General features: G+C 42.3%; 1 protein-coding gene across 2 annotated transcripts in view; it reads right to left on the bottom strand.

Moving 5' to 3' along the window:
• The window catches only part of SIRT5 (sirtuin 5), a 33,534-nt gene extending 23,893 nt beyond the window's left edge, over positions 1-9,641 (bottom strand). The window contains exon 1 of one of the 2 annotated variants that reach the window (XM_037147949.2): positions 9,540-9,641. The gene's annotated coding sequence lies outside the window, so the exon portion shown is untranslated. Of the gene's footprint in view, positions 1-4,217; positions 4,307-9,539 lie in introns of those variants that run through there. The other variant, XM_037147950.2, reaches the window with a different exon arrangement.
• Between the last annotated feature and the right edge of the window lie 9,370 nt (positions 9,642-19,011).

The raw sequence follows: 19,011 nt of genomic DNA, 5'->3' as shown, positions 1-19,011 counted from the left end.
TGAATGCTGACGATGGAAAATGACTGCCTCGGAGGCTTGATGGGGTTAGATATGAGAATTCATTTGAAAAACAGGTTCCCCTGCTTTTAAAAAGGTGTGAAAACCACAGGCCTCTCTCTGAGAGAGTAAATTCTGAGATCTGAATTAAGCAGGAAATATACTTTATCATGACAACAAATAGGACAAAGGTGACAATGGAGCTAATGAAATTTGCCTTTTTTTTTTTTTTAATCCTCACCCAAGGATACGCTTACTGATTTTAGGGAGGGGAAGGTAAGGAGAGAAGCAGCAATGTGAGAGCAAATCGTCAATTGCCTTTCGTATGCACCCTGATGGGAGACAGAGCCCACAGCCTAGGTATGTGCTCTGACTGGGAACCGAACCTGCAGCCCTTTGGTTTAGGGGACGATGTTCAAACCAACACTGGCCAGGGAAAAAACTTGTGTCTTAAAGCACATTTAGTAAATCTTTATTCCTAAGGAATTTATAACAGAAAAGGAGACACAGAAAAACACACTATTTGGATCAATGACATCCACTTGGTAATTGGCAGAGCTGACTTCTATCTAGCGGGTCAAATGATTAGAAAAACCCAGGATTAAAAGTTCGTGGATATAGGAAAAATAGAAAAATAATGTATTTCCTAAAACTTTACAATTCCGTTGGAGAACAACCTATCAAAATTACACATGCATGTTCCCTTTGACCTGGCCATTCCTGGACGTTTTACAACAGTCAGACTTCCACATCCAAAATGACACACCCACAGGGTTGTTCTTCAGACCACTACGATGAACGGCAGGAGACTAGAAACGACCCAACTGACCATCTGCAGGGGACGAGTTCAACAAACAAGGGCACCCTCGTAACGTGCGACATGGCTGCTGTGGAAAAGAGTGTGCGTAGGATTCTACTAGCAGGACATTCTCCAACAGGCAAAACTGGGCACAGAGCACCTACCAGTGGTTGCCCGACAGGGAAGAGTGAACGCACAAAGGGCCCAGGAGGGGCTTTCGAGGTAATGGAATTGCTGTGTCTTGAGTAGTGTGATAGTTACATGATTGTCAAAACCCATGGAACTCAACACTAAAAAAGGGTTAATTTTACTGTATGTAAACTATACAATAGTTTTAAAATAAAAAAAATACATATAGGATTTCAGTTTTCAAGATAAAGAGTTCTGGAGACAGGCTGCTCAACATGAATGGACTTAACAATATTGAACTGTAACCTTAAAAATGGTAAGGTGGTAAATTTTATGAGTATTTAAAATAACCCAAAAAACCTTGACTGGTGTGGCTCAGTAGATTGAGTGCCAGCCTCTGAACAAAAGGGTCACCGGGTTGATTCCCAGTCAGGGCACATGCCTGGGTTGCCGGCCAGGTCCCTGGCGTACGAGGCGTGCGAGAGGTAACCACACACTGATGTTTCTCTCCCTCTTTCTCTTCCCTTCTGTCTAGAAATAAATAAATAAAATCTTTCAAAAAATGTACTTAAAAAAGAAAATAACCCAAATGAACAAGTCTAATTCAATGTCATTTGATGGTAGATTCAGTATTTATAAGCAGACAGCATGCTGGCTTCATGAATACTGGAGTGTTGGTATCAGCAGAGCAGAAGATAGTCACAGGTTAAAAATAAATACATGGAAGATGAAGCTCAAAACATGTTAGTGCCAAATCAGATTATTTAATGCTGTAGTCATTCCAACGTTCAGATTTCGAACATTAAAAAACAAAACAATAAAGATATTCTCTCTAATCTGATAGAGATTTCCAAAATTTAACGTCTTGGGGGAAGAGTCAGTGCAAATGGTGTTGTGTGAGAGAGGAGATATGAGTATATACCATAGTACTCATTTCTTTAGTTTTTTTTTAAAATGGAAGTATTCCCAAGAAATTAGTAAAAAAAAAAGCACTGGGGCCAGGATGGGATGTGGACATGAGTGTAAGGAGGACGTTCAGCGTGTGCGCGCACAGGCCGTCTGCACGGTCAAGGCTCTGCAGTGCAGGCCGGGAACACGCTTGTCTTCAGCAGCTGCCAGAACAGCAGACTCAGGACTGCAGGGCATCCCAGCAACCGCGTTAGAAATAGGGGTGGGGCTTGTGTTACTTGAAGTTGGCGTGGGTTGGAGGAAGTGAGGCTTTATTCTGGATTAGAGGCTGTCAGGAAACAGGATACCTTGACCGAGTATTTTAGTGAATCTGATCTAAAAGTTCAAAGGGGTGAAGTGAGGCTAGAGCTGTGATTAGTCCATAAACAGCAGGTCCTGGTATCAGCCAGGATCAGAGGATGTTTTGTCATTTTTGTGGTTAAGACATGTTCTTGTTTTTATCTAGGGTTAGACCTATTGTGCAGTTGTCTTATTTTTGTCCCAGTTCACCATGGTCACAGGCTAGCCTTGCCTGATGTTGGTGTTTTGTGAAATTACTTATGCTTAACAGGAGAACACCAAGGCCTATCAGACAGCACCAAGCCAAAAACTGGAAGCAAATCAAATGCCCATCAATTTATAAATGGGTGAACAAATTGTGTGGTTGATCAATACAATGAAATACTGTTCAGCAATAAAAAGAACAAACTGCTAATATGTAAAACAACGTGGATGAATTTTTAAAGTATTATGCAAAATCAAATAAATAAATATATTATGCAACCTGCAGTGGAAAAATCTGGCAGACTACCTTAACCAAATAGTCAAAGTTAATCCCCAATAATAAGCATACTAACTTCATGGCACTCCTGATACGATGCAGTTAAGAGCAAAATATCGCTTGCGTTTCTTTCCCCCAAAATGCATTAGCTTGATTTAATTATAAGAAAACATCAGACAAACCCCAATCAAGGGGGCATTCTACAGCAAAACTGGCTCTTCAAAGAAGTGATCCAGGTTACGAAAGAGGAAGACTGGGGACTTGCCCCAGGTTGGAGACTAAACAGAAGGGACAACCAAATGCCATGGGAAATCCCAGACTGGATTCAAGGCAGGAAAAGGATCTTTACAGGGAGAACTGGCAAAATCTGAAGTCTGCACATTAGCTGATAGTACTATACAACTGTAACTGTTCTGGATCAGATCACTGTACTCGAATTACATCAGCTGTTAACTTTAGAGGAAATTGGGCAAATAGTACAAGTAACATTTCTGTAAACCTAAAAATATGTCAAGATAAAGTTTTCTTTAGAAAAAGGAAACCAGAAAAGCATTACGGTAAGTGAAAGAAGCCAGACCCAAAAAGGCTACACACTGTTTGAGACCACTGACATGACATTATGAAAGGGCAACACTGTAGGTACAGAGATCACAGCTGTGGTTTCCAGGGTCTGGGGGGGGGGGGGGGGGGCGGGGAGGAGGCAGGGAGGGCCAGGGAACTTTGAAGCAATGGAAAAATTCTGTCTTTATTTTGTGGTCATTTTTCAAAATTCATAGAACTTTACAATAAAAAGGGTGAATTTTACACATATAAATTGTACTTCAATAAGCCTCACTTAAACATAAGCAGCAAGCATGTCGACACATTTTCATTGTAATCTGTCTCTGCTGTAACCAAAACAACTGGACAAGAAGCTAGCCACACTGCAAAAGAGAAAAATGGTGTAGTGTTGGTTTCCAGAACACATCAGAGGACGAGCCCCTCTGGCTGCCGGGAGTCACGTCCTCAGAGAATGCAGGTCAGAGCCAAAGGCAGTGCCAGAAAAGGCCCTTGGCTGACAGGGTGGCAGCGGGAGAAGAGCCACTCTGGGGAGCAGCTTGTAGGGCTGCAACACTGGGGATGCCGGCATTGGCCATGGTGAAAATCACCCTGGTGCTCTATTTAAAGGAAGCGTCGGAGATAATAGCTTGGCATGGTGTTCAACCAGTGCGGGCATGATAAGCTTTTGACAGATTTTAATTTGTTTGGAAAAACTAATTATGGAATACCTCAATAATGGACAAGCGAGGTGTTACTACAGTTCTGTGTTTTTTTAATTATGTAAAAATTTAAACGTGTGAAAAGAGAAGTTATTTTCCCATCACCTAGCTTCAATAGTTATCAAGAAATGGGTTTTTCTTAGATCCATTTAAGGCTTTAAGATATTGTCATAGATAGTGTTGTTAAACCTGCACATCTGAGAACTATGAAGATTAAAGTACCCAATACCGTCAACCTTTACTAAAACTTCCTTACATGTTACGTAAAGTTACTTGTGCTATCATTTTGAGCTTCCTATATTACCTTTACTTATTTCTCTCAACTGTGGGTCCACTGCTGCTCTCTAATATTTTAATTTGGAGACATCAGTTTGATCCAGAAAATTCTTTTGTTCTTCTGTTGATTTAAAAAAATTTTTGAATGTTGACTGATGTTGGAGAAGGGAGAGAGAAAAAATATCATTGTGAAAGAGAAACACTGATCAGCTGCCTTACATATTCACCCTGACCAAGAATTGAACCCCCAACCTTCTGGTGTATGGAATAACACTCCAACAAACTGAGCCATACCAGCCAGGGCTTCTGTTAATTCTAAATGTTAGCAAACATGCACATTTATTTTTAAAGAATTCTGGACAACTTCTGAATAATCTGTCATATTTTTTCCCAGACATGAAGGTAGGATTTTTAAAGTCATTAAGAATTTGAAATAACTGGGACTTCCAGCCAAGATGGAGGCATAGGTAGACACACTGTGCCTCCTCACACAACCAAAATAAGGACAACAACAATTTAGAAATAAAATAACAACCAAAACTGACAGAAAATTGAACCGTATGGTCGGACAGCCAAGGAGATAAAATAGACACATTTATCCAGACCGTTACGCCGGGTGGAGTGGGGCAGCCGGACAGAGAGGGGTCAGGGCACAAAAAGCAGTGGCACCAGGCGCAAAAGGCACCTCAGGCTCACAAGACAGCAGCAGGCGGACCCTCGGCACGCAGGCAGCAGCTGGCAGACCGTGGGCACAGGGTGGCAATGGGCAGACGCAGCCAGGTGGCAAAGGTGAAGCCGGGCACTGTGCACAAGGCAGCTAACCAGGCAGTCCCACATTCGCACACAGATAAGCCAGGCGAAATTGACGAGCGAGACAGACTCCGCAACCCAGGGTCCCAGCGCTTGGAAAGCCTCAAAACATCGAATGACAACACCTGTGAGGGTTAAGGCACAGGGAGAGACTCCCAGCCTCACAGGAGAGTTTCTTAGAGAGACCCACAGGGTCCTAGAATGCACACAAGCCCATCTACCCAGGAACCAGCACCAGAAGGACCCAATTTGCTTGTGGGAAGCAGCAGAGAAGACCAAAATCTAAGAGAGAGTGGAACGAACGCCATTTCTCCTTCTATGACCCTGCACCCAGTCACAACCCAGCGACTGGAATGACCCGTCCTGGTGAACATCTAAGGCTCTGCTCCTCATACGTAACAGGCACAAACAGACCAAAACATTATGGCTCAAGCAGAATCACAACTCAAAGCCCCAGAGCCAATACTTCTAAGCAACAAAGAAATAGCCAACCTATCAGATGCACAGTTCAAAACACTGGTGATCAGGATGCTCGCAGAACTGGGTGATTTTAGTTGTAAATTAGATGAAAAAATGAAGGCTACACTAAGTGAAATGAAGCAAAATGCACAGGGAACCAATAGTGATGGAAAGGAAACTGGGACTCAAATCAATGGAGTGGACCAGAAGCAAGAAACAACCAAACAAAAAAGAATGAAGAAACAAGAACTCAAAAAAATTAGGAGAGGCTTAGGAACCTCCAGGACATCTTTAAATGTTCCAACATCAGAATTATCGGATGTACCAGAAGGGGAAGAGGAACATCAACAAGTGGAAAACTTATTTGAACAAATAATAAAAGAGAACTTCCCCAATTTGGCAAAGGAAATAGACTTCCAGGAAATCCAGGAAGCTCAGAGAGTCCCAAAGAAGTTGGACCCAAGAAGGAACACACCAAGGCACATCATCATTACATTAGCCAAGATTAAAATGAAGGAGAGAATCCTAGAAGCAGCAAGATATAAGGGGACAGTCACCTACAAAGGAGTTCCCATCAGACTGTCAGCGGATTTCTTACCTTACAGGCAAGAAGGGGCTGGAAAGAAGTATTCCAAGTCATGAAAGGCAAGGACCTACATCCAAGATTGCTCTATCCAGCAAAGCTTTTCATTTAGAATGGAAGGTCAGTTAAAATGCTTCTCAGATAAGGTCAAATTGAAGGAGTTCATCATCACCAAGCCCTTATTATATGAAATATTAAAGGGACTTATCTAAGAAAAAGAAGATAAAAATATGAACAGTGAAAGGACAGCAAACTCACAGTTATTAACAACCACACCTAAAACAAAAGCAAACTAAGAGGACAGCTGGATCAGGACCAAACCATAGAAATGGAGATCCCATGGAGGGTTAGCAACAGGGGAGTGGGAGGAGGAGAAGGGGGGAGAAGGTACAGAAAATAAGTAGCATAGATGGTAGATAGAAAATAGGGGGAGGGCAAGAATAATGTGGGAAATGTAGAAGCTAAAGAATTTATGACACATAGACATGAACTAAAGGGGAGGAATGTGAGTGGGAGGGGGTGTGCAGGATAGAGGGGAATGAAGGGGGTGAAATGGGACAACTGTAATAAATTAATAAATTTTATTTTAAAATGTGAAAAAAAGAATTTGAAACAACTTAAAGGTTTAAAGTCCAGTCAGCAGAGGTGTGGATGAAAAAAGGGAATCTAGGAAAATAACCTCACAGGGCAAGCTGACCATAAACTCCTACTGGGACAGGTCACGGTGGACAGTCACACTGCAAGCTTGAACTGTTTTGTACAACGTTTATCTCTGCCTTAAGCAAGCCCTGCTCACTGTTTCTGTGCATCTAGGCTAACACACCTCTGAAGAAAGCACATAATCACCCTCTAGGCATCACAAAATCTTGTTCATGTAATTTTCCTTTAGCTCCCTCCTTAATTTCCAATGTATAAAAGAAACTGCAAAACTCGTTCTCCAGAGCAGGAGAGCTTGCTTTCTGGCAATGTCATCAGTTTGGGCTCAAATAAATTCTAATAAAAATTCACTATAGGTTTGGATGCTCTTATGTCGACAGAGGAAGCAATATAATAAAGCAGTTGACTGTGCTTCTCTACATACAGCTCTTCTACCTGAGGATCTAAAAGACTGGTCTTCTGCTCCACAGCTGTGAAATGAAGGCAAAACTTCATTCTATTCTGAACGTGTGTTGAATTTGTTGCCAATTATAAAGAGTTGTCAAATATTTGAGAATATTAAGGAATTTTTAATTGTAGAATTGACAAGATTAGAACTTGTATTTTCTGGGTAAAATGTTACTAATTTTTCATCTAAGTTTTTCTACTCAACTGTTTTTATTCTTAAGTAATGTTTCAACATTTCCAAAATCATTAGTTTCTAGATGTTTTGCCTAGGGAATGCAATCAACAAGTATTGTAGAAAGAGAGCTTTAGTACTTACGTGAATTATAATGTCTAATGACACATATATTTTACATATAACATGTGAATGCATACACACACTCATGGATTGTATAACTTTAAAATACTTTCTAAACATGTACTTTTTAAAATTTCAAATCACACCAATTTATTATTAGTGAAATCTAAGTATTCTATGTCTATCTGATGTAATGAATGAATCAATCCGTGAGAAAATTTGGGTCTCCTGGATTACAAAAATCTATTCTGCTGCCTGTTTTTTTAGTCAACATTACACTTAAAAAATGAATGTGGGAATTGTTTTGCTAGATTTTCCATTAATTTAGAAGATGTTCTGCAAGTGGCTCAGCAAAAGCAAAGAATGAAAACGAAATATTGACAATGTTTTTGGTCGGCGACACCGAAAACTTATTTCCAAGATCGGAAATACTTAGAACATAAGGCTATTTTAAAGATGCAGGCAAAGTATTTATTGGAAGGGCTGCCTGTATTCGAACATCTATCTGCTTTCCTACGGGAGTCCAGTGGGCAGTGTTCTACCTTCTACATGCTTACAACCCTGTCCAAGCGTAAAAGCAAGTTTTGGGAAGAAAAGGGAAAGGCAGCAGGGCAATGGGAACTCGGGCTGTCTGGTCCTGAAAAACTCAGGGGTGAAAACTGCCCTGGGTGAAACCACCAATTATTTTGCCTGGTTTGTTCCTTCAGGGTGGAAAGATAAACCCCAGGGGAGAAAACCAACTCATTCATCAAACCAATCATTGGAAGCTTTGGGGGCAGAAGAGTTTCCCAAACACCGACATTACTCTGGGTGAATGGCAGTCCCCTATTTAATCAGTCTTTCTTTGAAACCCGAAACTCACCTAAGGAATCAGAAAAAAAGAAAAATGTATGCTCTCTGAAAAAAAGGAGCAACCTACTAATGCTGAAAAATACAATAAATGAATATAATAAATGAAAGGTTATACCAGGTATGCAAGAAAAAAATTTTACAAAAAAAATTAAAGTACATGATAAGTATACCGCAAAGGAACTCCAAAACCTTACACAGGCATTCAATAAATACTTTTGCACACCTACAAGCTAAATCAATGCAATGTACCAGTCCTCGGCTACCAACACTGACAGCAGACTCATTCCCCTCTCTTCTTTACCATCTACCTGCTCTTGTCCAAGGTCACCATCTGCCTCCACCTTGCTAAACCTTGATTATGTCCAGTCTCCTACCCACCTGATCACCTCTCCTCTCTAGGAGAAGCAAGGAAACTCCTGCTTCTCCTGACTTTCAGAAGACACCCTCGCCTGTTTTCCACCTAGTTCTCTGATGCCCCATCCTCCCAGGGCTCCAGACAGCCTTCCCCCTCCACTGTCCAAAGGACGGGCCCACTCACACAGCCAAACCTGAGCTCCGAAGCTTTCCCCAGACCTTCAACCCACAAAGCCTTAGGGAATCACGCTCCTGGGACATGGCTTCTCCTTTCTCTCACATCTTATATCCAACAATTCCAGGTTGGTCACAAACCTCACAGCTGCAACTTTAAACTACGTCCCGAATCCGACCCCTCCTCCCAAGCCCACAGCCACCACCCTAACCCCAAGACACCATCATCTGCCACCCGGGACGCCGCAGTGACCAGCGTGATTCTACACAAAGGGCTCGGGGCTTCCCCTTCACAGCAGCCCACCAGGCCCACCTGCTCCCACCGCGTTACTTTCCAACCTTGTTTCCTAGCCCCTCCCCCGTCTTGGGCCGCAGCGGCCCCAGTGCTGGGCCGGAGGACTCCGGGCCTCGGGTATCCGCATGTGGGGATGCCGGGCCGGACAGAGCCCCTAGGGTCCTCCCGCAGAGGGCAGCCCCTTCCCTAACCCCCCCCCAACGCTCTAACCCCCCAACTCCCCAAATCCCTGCTCCAACCCCTGCCAACGTGGGCAGGCCCGGAACTCCGTGCAAAAAGAACTAGGCAGCGCATGCGCGCTCTGTCCCCGCCGTGGGTCTGCAGCCGGGACGGTGCGCAACCTGGCTGCAAGGATCGTCCAGGATCCCTACTGGGCGGGAGCTGGGGAAAAGCTGCCAAGACCCCAGCAGAGGAGGAGACGCACCTGCTGGAAGCCGCGACAGGGACCGCAGCGCCCCAGGCACGGGGCCGTCGAGGGGGCAACCGGGCAGGGCGGAGCGATTTAGCTGGTCCGGCTGCAGCGGCCCCTGCCGGAGGCCAGACAGGGCCGGGCTCCGGACCGGAGGGGGCCTTTCCCTAGTCTTGTTCATCACTAACGTTTGTTTCTGTGCTTTTTTCTGTCTTTGGAAGACGGTGGGTTGTTAGGGGTTGGCCTTTGGCTGGTCTCAGGTAGGTGGTGAATTACCACCTACTCTTGCTCTTAGCCTGCAGTCGGAGCACACAAATCAGGACAGAACATTTCATATGTTGGTGCTTTCCCTGAAATGCCACTTTTCCAGTGACGGTTAGTGACGGTCAATTTGGTTCCCAGTCCACTTCACCAAACCTGAGTGCTGGTGCTGAGGTATCTGAGGGAAATGGTTTCAGGGCCTCTAGGATTCGGTGACCCATATCTGATTTCCTCTAAAAGCAGGCATCTTTCTTTTTCTTTAATTCAGGCTTATCTCCAGCACTACTTTTCCTAGAATGAAATTGTTTGAGGGGCATGCCGTTGGTGCAGAAAATGTTACATTAACATTTGTTTTCCCGGTCGAACTTCAACCACTTCCCACAGTTCGGGTGAAGATTGAGCCCGCTTTGGAACCCCTCTTGCCCTTGTAGGTTGTACTGGCCCCTCGGGAGCTTATGGAGTCCAAGAAAATTGGAGGAGGACTTCACATCTGGCTGCCATTTCCCCCGCTGAAGTGTATGTGTTATTTACTTTGTGCCAGACACTTCTAGGAACATCACATGTATTAACCAAATTCAATTTTCCCCACCACTTGATAAAACAGATTTTATTATCTGTATTTTACAGCTGGGGAAACAGGCCTATGGATGTCTAATAACCGCCTCGGGCAAAAAAGCTGTTGAATATAGAGCTGAGGTTTGAACCTGACGGGCCACCACATTACTACCTCTCATTAAAGTACTGTATTGTTGTTCCAGTGCCTTTTGTTTAAGGATGAAACAGTGCCTTATGATTAAGGATTAGCCATCAAGTGTTAATCCTTTCCTTCATTCAGATATTGGGGGGCAGGGAGTGGGGGAGGCCCAGTGCCCTCACTGCAATCCTCCATGGTCCAAAGGGCCAGTATGTAGCCTTCTGTTACCACCCACAAGTTGGGCCACCTCCGTGTCACTGCATTCCAACAGGGCCCAGGAGCCCACCAACCGCAGTTATACCCACCATACCACCCTTCAGCCCCTTCCTTTCTTCCAGGCTTGAAGAGCTAAATCTTACTCATAAGTGCCAGGCTACAACCTCTTAACACATCAGTCACCATTCTTTCCATCTTGCAAGCGAGTCCAGCTTAATGTTTTGATGTCCTTGTCCTTCCAAAACGAAAGCTATTCTCTTTTCCTGGAATGTTTTTTTCCTATTCCCTCTATAATAACTCTTCTTGTCCTTCCATTCTCAGTTCAATTGCCACTTTCTCAAGAACTCCTTTTGTGACCCTAGCCTCCCTACCTCCACTTAGTGAGGTCCTTTGTGCCAGTCCCTGATGCAGGCTCTTATAGCATCACAGCAGTTAATCCCAGTCAAAATTTCAAATGTGTTTTTGTTTCTCTGATTAAACCTTCTCTCCTACACCGTAAACTCACTGAAGGTGACCCTTTTCTTTCTACTTCTCACCGTGTTTCCAGTCCCTTACGGTGCCTGATAGATGCTCAGTGTTTTATTGACTGTGTATTAAATGAATGAAGGGGCAATGTCACGGAAAAAGCAGCACAAAACTCAGAAGGTAACAGCTTAGCTATCTTTACTAAAATGAAGAAGCAGCCCTGGCTGGGTAGGTCAGTTGGTGGGAATGTCATCCCGAGATAACAAGGTCTCGGGTTCAAACGCTGGTCAGGGCACATAGAAGAAGCAAACAATGACTACACAAGTAAGTGGAACAGCACATCAATCTTTCTCTAAAAATCAATATATTAAAAAATAGTGACAAAATGAAGAAGCAGATTACTTTCTCTTATTGCTTGTAAGTGCCTAGCAACACAAAACAAAAATAAGCAAAAAACAGTGGATCAGTAACTCACACTATTTACAGAAGTTTTCCTGGGATAACCAACTAGGTGATAGTAAGACTTAGCTGTGCCCTGGCTGGATATCTCTGTTCAGCGTTATCCCGATACAGCAAGGTTGTGGGTTTGATCCCAGATCAGGGCATGGACATGAATCAAACAATGAATACATAAATAAGTGGAATAACAAATTGATGTCTCTTCCTCCCTCTCTCCCTCCTTCTCCTTTTCCTCTGAAATAAAAAATAAAATAAAAGTTAGCAGTGTGTACCCTGGTGGGGTAGCACTGCCCCCTTCTCTTAAGTGAAATTCAGACATACCACCCTTTACCTCTGGAAAGAGAATCTCCTTCTCCATGACCTTTATATCTTCTCAGAATCACTAACTTAATTGATTATTGTGCTGCCTCTCAGAGGTTGACTGTCTTCGGTAGGCCCCTGGTACAACTATAAACACAGATATAAACACTTGTGCTTGCTGTCTTTTACTGATTCATTTATTTTGACACACTAGGAGAAAGGTGAAACTTTCTAAGACATTTACTCTGAACAAAGAGGCAACAACAAAGAAAATAGATATCACTATCGCAAAATTATAGGACACATAAACACAATCCAGAAATTGTGCGAAGTCCCAGCCCCACTAGATTCTGTATTTCCCAGCTCCAGCTGTTTCCACAAGAACATGCCAACGTGACATTGCCATACACCTATCTTTGGTCCTTCGCGGTGCAAAAGAGAGGAAGATGCTGTCTGCACAGTTTCTCAGCTTTTTTAGGTTCCAGCTTCTCTAGGCCAGAGAAATGGCTTCCCCGAAGAACCACCTTTTGTTGAGAAGGATACCACACATGGCAGCCAAAATGTGTGGCTCTCGCCTCCATCAGCCAGTCAACACATCTGCATAAAACGTGGCTGCATATAATACAGCAACAGTGCCCATCGCCCACGCTTACAAAATAAAATTGACACAAGTAGCTGCACTGTGAGTGGTGGTGGACAGGAAATGGCGGGTGCAGGTGTTTGCATGCTCTGTTGCCAGGAAAGCAAGGTCGTCTGGAGGGTGAGGACAGCCTTTCGGTGGTTGGGTAGCAGGGTGTGGGGGGGCAGTGTCCAAGAGCCCTGCTCTTTCTATTCATGTTTTAAACATCTCATCATGTTATTTTGGTGGATGCAATATATTTTATCTTTTTTAAAGATACTGGAAGAATGACAATGTGTCTCTACTGCTCCACTCAGAGAGAGTTTCCCAACAGGGTCTTTTTGCATCCATCTTGATCTGCAGGTGCAGTTCTCCTATTGTGCTTTCATTCTTCCCTGATAAACCGCCCAAGTGTTTGCCAGTGGGTGGCAGGTGTTGGTGGGGGAGAAGACAGTTAAGTGGGAAGGTCTATGCTTAAGGATATAGCTCCTGAGACTCCTCTACCCTGCTCCTTGGTCTCCGTGATACTTCAAGGACAAGGATCAAAGTTTCAGCAGGTTTCCAATGCTAATTTTTCCTCTTGTGAGAGATTATGTAGTGTTGGGGGGGGGGTGGAATTCTTTTAACTATAGTTCCCTTGACATAGTTGAAGCCTCCTCAGCTCCTGGACATCTTGGTATGTTTGAACCTTACTGGCTGAGGCCATCTCTCTCCTGGCAGAAGACCATGGGACAGGATCCTTTCCAAGAAAACTACTAGCCAACTCCCTCTCCACAAAATCACAACCAGCCCAAGAAAAATGTACATAAATCCTTTCCCTTTTAAACTCTGAACATGAAGGCACCCCCAACACAAACAACTCTCTTTGCTCTCCCCACTCAGACCCATCTAGCTATCTCTTCCCAACTTTAGGCTTTTCCTAGGTACGTACTGGGTGTCAGTCCTTGAGTCCCTCCAGCTCTGGGGACACAGCTCAAACTCTGGTGGCTTAAGGAAGCCCTCCTCACTTAGTTTGAGTTGAGGGCAAAAGCTTCCTTCTGTTCCCCCATGAGGGTACTGGAAAAATACCCGCGTTTTAACAATCATACCTAAAGAATGTTTCTCCTTTTATATGCCTGAGGGTGGGTGAGGTGCTAATGATGCATAGCAGTAACAATGGCTAATATTCACTGGGTTTTTGTAAGTGCCAGACACTGTGCTGAACACTTTCCATGGGTTATTATTATCTCCTTGAATCCTCACCATTGTGGTGGTGGCTTTGATCATCTTTATTTTACGGATGAGGAAACGGAGTCCTGGAAAGATTCATGAATCTTTCCCTGGTCACAAGATGGTTAGGGCAGAGTCGGGATTTGGACTCGGGCATTCCAAACCCAGAGCCCAGGCTATTGACCACAGCGCCCTTCCACACATGAATGGCCAAGCACCTCTCTTTAAAAGGTGGGGTGTAGGTGCCTCATTAGCGCAGTAGGTAGCGCTTCAGTCTCATAAAAGGTGGGGTGTTTCTCAGCTATTTTGTTCTTAACCTTCTGAACCAAAGCCAAAAGTGTGAGAGAACCAGAAACTTTGTATATAATATTTTTAAAATATTTTTATTGATTGATTTTAGAGAGAAGAAGAAGAGAGAGAGAGAGAAACATTGATTTTTCGTTCCACTTATTTATGCGTACATTGGTTGATTCTAGTATGTGTCCTGACATGGAATCAAACCCACAACCTTGGTGTATTAGGATGGTGTTCTAGCCAACTGAGCTACCCTGCCAGGGCTGCATATAATAATATCTTGATAGACATTTCTTACAAAATTATCCTAAATGTTTTATAATTGAAATTAAGTTATTAAAGTTAGCCAAGGACATGCTCATTTCAAAAAAGTCCTCTTTACATGAGGAATCCAATAAAACAAATGCTAAGTCCATAGGAGGCCAAAAGCTAGTGAACCTGGGGTGAAAAAAAGAAATATCCAATATTATATCACTTCAAATCGATGGAAGATTTGGCTACCTCCAGCTTAGTCTCACCCATTCATCCATGAATGTGTTCATTCATTCATTCGTTCCCTCATCCACCAATCATCTGCCAAACAATGGCTAACTTTCATTTAGAACCATGCATAAAAACCAAAAACTTCAGCAATAATGACTGTTCATGAACGAAATCATAAAATTCTGCCATCAAATATATTGTTTATCTTTTGCCCTTTGCCTATATCCAAAACTTTGGACACTAAAATCTCTCATTTGCTTTTTTTTTTGGGGGGGGGCTAAGGGGAGCTGTGATAAGCATGTCTACTTTGGTACCTAGTGTAAAAGTTAACATTCTCCCTAAGAGCACAAAGTATTTTTTAATAACTTTCCATCAGAGTCTTCAAGTTTTATATGATTTGATGAGATGTCAAAGCAACTGCTCCTAATTACCAAATTAGTCCTCTGGACTACAAGGGACAAAACACATCCTCAAAACAAACAAACAAACAAACAAACAAACAAACAAACAAACAGAAAAGTGCTTGTGGTTTCAATTTAGTACAATAAAGGTTTGTTTATTTTTATTATATACTTGGCGCATATTTACTTTATAGGCATATTTGATCATTTGCCCCACCCAGTTTGTGGTAATCACTAGAATGTGTACAGAAATGTACTGCAGGTGGTTCTACAGGGCCTAGAAATCTAGTCTCCAATCATTTCTGTTTTAGCATCTTGAGCTTCAGATATTCAGCCTTTGAGATGAGACTAATATAGTGCTCACTCTATCCGACTGCTGTGAGGAATAAGTGAAATACGAGTGTGGAGTATCTAACACAGTGCCTAGAAAACAGTAACACCCAGTAAGCAGTTGCCATCAGTTTACTACTTCCCAGAACTAGTTTATGGTATCAGCTTAGAGATTAATTTTGAAAGAATACCTGAATTATTATTTCCAATGACTGACCCCCTTATCCTTATACTGCTTCACCAACCTCCTTGAAAAAGAGACAGTGTATCAATCCTTTTGGAAAGGTATGACTCAATTATTCACTGGATTCAGAATTTTACTTTATGGCAAATAGGTGTGATTCCAGGATCCTGCATCAGTAACACTGGAAGCTTGTTAGAAATGCAGAATCTCAATTCCCCACCTTGGAATTCTCAATTATTCTGCATCTTAAGAAAATCCCTAGGTGATTCCTATGAACTTTAAAGTTTGCGGTACTGCCATTGTTTACCTACCAGCATGGGAAAGTTATGATAAATGGCTGCTGCAGCCAAGGAGGTGTAACATGGCTTTGTACAAGAAAGTCATGCCTTGGCCAAGTAGCTCAGTGTTTGGAGCACTGCTTCTATAAACCAAGGTTTTCAGTTTGATCTCTGGTCAGGGCGCAAACAAAAGTCAACCAATGAATGCATAAATATGTGTAACAACAAATCAGTGTTTCTCTCTCTCTCTTTCTTCCTTTCTCTCTTTTTTCCTCCCTCTCTCTAAAAATATCAATAAATTAAAAAAAAAAGAAAGTTATAGCATCCTTGTTCTTGCCCAATGGAAAACTGACAAGTTTTCACTTGAAACACAGAACTAGAAATTGTATTTCTCATCACAAAGAGCAAATAGCCCTGGCTGGTGTGGCTTAGTGGACTGAGTGCTGGCCCGCAAACCCAAGGATTGCTGGTCCAATTCCTGGTGAGGGCACAGGCCTGGGCTGCAGGCCAGGCCCCCAGTTGGGGGTGTGGGAGAGGCAACTGATCCCTGTTTTTCTCCCACATCATTGATATGTCTCTCCCTTTCTTTCACCCTCCCTCCCTGCTCCCTAAAAATAAATAAATAAATAAAATCTTTTTTTAAAAAAAGCAAATAAAAACAATTCTTTACTTCAGTGCATGCAAGGGAGGGAGATGCTCATCTACAGAGCAGAGTGTTAAATCCGGAGGGAAAGCTGAGCACTGAGGAAACTGAGGCACTTTCCCCAAGATGTTAAATAATTAGCGGCTGGTGTTTTTAAAGTTTCCTAGGGAATGTAATGATAAAATGTCCAATTAAAAAGAGCTCTGAGTCATTTTTCAAATGTCTGAGCATTTTGCATTTCTTCCAGCAGTATGTGGGTTTCATTTGCCCCACATCCTTTTGGGCACTTGACATTGGCAGTGTTTTTAAAGGCATTAGAATACGAGGATGATGGCATTTCACTGTAGTTTTCATTTACACTTCTGTAGTCAAGAACTATGTTGAGCATCTTTTCACATACTTATATGCTATCTAACTGTTTGGTGAATTGTCCGTTTCAATATTTTACTTATTTTTAAAATTAAATTGTTCATTTTTTTGTTATTAATTTGAGAGAGTTCTTCATCGAACATCTGTCTTGCAAATATTTTTGAGAAAGAGAGAAAGAAAGAAACATTGACATGAGAGATAAACATCGATTGGTTGCCTCCTGCACATGCTCCAGTCGGGGATTGAACCTTCAAGGGGAGTACGTGCCCTGACTGGGAATCAAACATACAACCTTTTGGTGCACAGGATGATGTCCCAACCAAATGAGCCACCTGGCCAGTGCAGGTTTTTAATTTGGATGAAGTCTAACTTACAACTTTTCCTTTTATGTCTCGTGATTTTTGTGCCCTAGGTAATCTTTTTCTAAACCCAAATCACAAAGATTTGTCTTCTATGTTTTCTTCTAGAAGTGCAGTTCCTAACGTGGCAGCCACTAGTCAAATGTGGTTACTTGAATTTAAATAAATTAAAATCTAATAAAATGAAATAAAAATTTAGTTCCTTAGTGACATCAGTCGCATTTCAAATTTTCACTGGCCACATATGTGTATTGGCTACTATATTGAACAATATAAATAAAGAACAGCAGAATAATAAAACATTTCCATTATTACTGATAGTTGTATTGGAAAATGTTGCTGCAGAAGTTTATAGGTTTAGGTTTTACGTTTAGATCTTTGATCCATTTGATCCAGAAATTTCATTCATGGGTATTTCAATTAAAATGCAAATACGTGCACAGAAATATCTCAAAGCTAATGTAATAGCACCTGTATTTTTAACTGGCAAACCCAGAAAGCAACCCAAATGTCCATCAGTTGTGAGTGGATAAACAAATTGTGGTACAGCCTTATAATGAGATACTACTAAGCAATAACAAGAGACAAGTGAATAGTATGCAACGATATGGATGAATCTCAAAAGCATCATGTTAAGTGAGAAAAGCCTAACTCAAAAAGCTATATACTGTTTGATTTCAGTTACATCACATTCTGGAAAAAGACAAACTGTAAGCACAAAAATCAAATCAGTTGATAGGTGATATCGGTGGAGTAAGGGATTGATTACAAAAAAGCATGAGATAGAAATATTCTATGTCTTCATTTAGAGGGGATTTCGTGACATATATACATTTGTCAAAACTCATAAAAACTGTACACCTCAGAAGGAGAAGTTTTACGGTATATAAATTATATTTCAATAAACTTGACTTAAACACAGCTATAAACAAAAAGTGTGGGCATAGGTTTATAGTTATCTATTGCTACATAACAAACCTTGAGAAAACTTAGCAGCTCAAAACAACAGACACTTACTATCCCACAGTTTCTGTAGGTCAGGAGTTTGGGAGCAGCTTAGCTGTGCGGTTGTGACTCAGGATCTCTCACAAAGTTGCAGCTAAGATGTCAGCTGGAGCTACTGTCATCTGAAGGCTTGACTGGTACTGCTGAATCTTCATGCTAAGTCTGTTTTCTTGACTTACAGAAACTGTGAGATAATAAAAATGCTTATTTTAAGCCACTAAGTTGTGGGTTAACTTACTACACAGAAATAGACAAGCAATACACCTATCCGTGGCAGAGAGAAAATGGGAAGGGCCTAAAATAACAGAAATAACTTAGTGCCTATAGGGGTTTGGTAGCAAGGTAGCATCTCACCTCTGAGCTCAGCTGGGAATCTCCAAGGCAAAGGGCAAGGTGCTCAACTAGACAGGGTTAAAGATGGGTCCCCCTAATGTGTTTGGAAACAGGAGAATTAGGTACAAGATAAGAAAGTGATGGGCACTCTTGAGGCTTTCTATATGCTCAGGCTTTACCCAGGTCCAGGTCCTTTAAAATTGCTCATCCACCCCATGTTGATGTTCATGGTAGAAGGTACAACCAAGAAAGTCATAGCTAGTGAACTGGCAGGTGAATGACAGCTCAAAAAAAAAAAGAGGAATAACTACAGAGCCTTTGAGCATGAATTTATCCTATGGGAAGAAAAAGTCAGGCATGCTGAGCAGGACTCAGCAATAAATAAGCCTGAGGTTGGGAGGAGAGCAGCAGTTCCGGGTAGAGCACAGGGATCGTTACAGGAGCCTGCCCCAGGCCAGTCTCCTTGATAACATAGGAGCTCTAGCAAGGAAGGAGCTTGTGTAATATGAAACCATTCACCTAATTAAACTCCAAGATGCCTGGGGCTAAAGTTCTCTGCTAGGGGCTTCTACGAATGTAAGCCAA

The sequence above is a fragment of the Artibeus jamaicensis genome, unplaced genomic scaffold (genome assembly GCF_021234435.1).
Source record: "Artibeus jamaicensis isolate MK-2021 breed Jamaican fruit bat unplaced genomic scaffold, CSHL_Jam_final contig_482, whole genome shotgun sequence".
NCBI classification, from domain to species: domain Eukaryota; kingdom Metazoa; phylum Chordata; class Mammalia; order Chiroptera; family Phyllostomidae; genus Artibeus; species Artibeus jamaicensis.
This window is presented reverse-complemented; position numbering and strand designations above follow the sequence as displayed.